This window comes from Formica exsecta, unplaced genomic scaffold (genome assembly GCF_003651465.1).
Source record: "Formica exsecta isolate Colony F162 unplaced genomic scaffold, ASM365146v1 scaffold484, whole genome shotgun sequence".
In the NCBI taxonomy this organism is placed as follows: Eukaryota; Metazoa; Arthropoda; class Insecta; order Hymenoptera; family Formicidae; genus Formica; species Formica exsecta.
The window spans coordinates 35,964-38,051 of NW_021852075.1; the positions used below are offsets into that span (position 1 = coordinate 35,964).

The 2,088-nt window shown below is 32.8% G+C and overlaps 1 protein-coding gene across 4 annotated transcripts in view; it reads left to right on the forward strand.

Annotated features, from left to right (window-relative positions):
- Positions 1–2,088, forward strand: part of LOC115241421 (UPF0518 protein AAEL005291-like) — a 23,933-nt gene that overhangs the window by 13,218 nt on the left and 8,627 nt on the right. The gene's annotated exons all lie outside the window — the stretch shown is intronic.

Consider the following 2,088-nt stretch of genomic DNA (forward strand, 5'->3'; position numbering starts at 1 on the left):
TCTCTCTTTCCTTCCTGGTTAGGTTATCGTCTATATATATTCCTCTATCCAAATTCTTTTTCTTCACAATTATATTTCTTTTCATCTCCCATTCCTCTAGTGTTACTACTATTCCTTTCTTTCCTTCTCTCTCCTTTATCTCATATGCTTTCTCTACCTTTATTTCTACTCCCAATTTTTCCTTTACAAATTCTTCTATTCTTTTCTCGATATTTGTTTTTTCAATATTTATTCCTCTTATAACCATGTTCTTCTTCCTTTCTTCTCTTTCCTTCTTTTCTTGTACCATCTCTAAACTTTTTATTCTTTCTAGCAACTCCTTTCTTTCTTCTTTCCTCTTCTCTCGCTTCTCTTTTTTCTTGCATTTCCTTTAATATATTTCCCATTAGTTTCTCCATTAGTTTCTCACAGTGTTCTCTCATTTCTGACACTGTTTCCTCTTTAAAAATTCTCATTATTCCTTCTATCCTCCTTTCCATTTCCTTCTCCGGATCTCTGCTCATTCCGAAATTTTCTAGTGTTTTTTCTTTCTGCTTATTTTTACTTCCCGTGGGCCTGCCTACCTTAGCTGCCATCTATCTCTTCCTCTGCGAACTACGACCTTCTTTACTGCTCCAACTTCCCGCGCTCACTCCACCTTAATGGTTGCTGTCCTAACCTAAAACCGCCTTCTCTACTTTCCTCTTTTCTTCTCTGCTCTTCTTTCACTTCCCCTTTTCCCTCCACTTCCTTGCTTTCCTTTTGTCTCCTCTCTCACTTCACCCTACTCTCCGTTCTTTTCCTCTTCTTTCCACAATTATCACCTTCACTTTCCTTCCTTCTATAACTACTCTAACTTTCCTTCGTCACTCTCCAACCGGAAGTCCCAGATTGAAATATAAAATAACTCAAAAAGTACTTAATGAAAAAATATTTTATTAGAATGTTTTGGAAAGCTCTCGACATAAGCTATAAGAATATGCAATAAAAAATATGGGATTCCATTTAAGAAATTAAAGGTGTCCTTGACTTGACCTTAACGATGCCATCCAAGGTCAAACCAATGACACCATCTTATGTTCCCCTCAAAACCATACAATTTTTGTTCAAAACGTTTTTCTCTAAAATGCTTAATTTTTGAAAGAAAAGAGGTGTACGGGTGGTCAAGGACATTCTGTATATATGTATATGTATATGTGTATATATATGTATATATATACCCAGATAGCCAAGTCTGTTCGAACAGATTTTGCCAAACGTCTGCTACAAATTTTTGTCAGCAGAAAGATTCCAGATTGTATACAAAGTCTGTTATATCAAATAATAATAGCAGAATGTCAGCAGAAATGTTACAAAACGTGCTGACATAATTTGACAGCAGATCAGTAGCAGAAACCGAGCAGGATTTGCATAGAATTATTATAGCAGATAGCCAGCAAAAACAGAGCAGAATCTGCACAACGCAATTTGATGTCAAATTGATAGCAGAAATCAAGCAGAATCTGCGCGCCCGCAATCTGACGGCAGATTGGTAGCAGAAATCGAGCAGGTATATATATATATACATATATATATACACATATACATATACATAGGCTGCGTTCAGAAACATCACTCGTGTGCACACGAGTGTCGTTCTATCTTTGTTATTTAATACTAAAATGTAAACAAAGATAGAACGACACTCGTTTCCGATGCAGCCATATACATATATATACATATACATATATGTATATATACATATATATATACATTTTATCTTCATAAATATATATTTTATATATAATAATTTATACCCTCTATTTATACCTTCTTTTACCACATAGAGAGAAGACTTATAACCATGATACTATAAAATAAACAATTTAAATACTAAAAGAAAATAATTATGTAAGAACTAACATTTAATTATTTGATTTGTTCTTTTTTCCTCGCTCGATATATTAAAGATAAGTTCCTAATGTGAGATTAATATAAAATTATATTTTTTTCATATTAGTAACAGAAATTAAAACGACCTGTAAAAAAATTTAACAAAAAAAAGATATGTGAATTTTGATGGCAATGACAAAATATATAATTTTTTTTGCTTATTGGCAATTTTATATA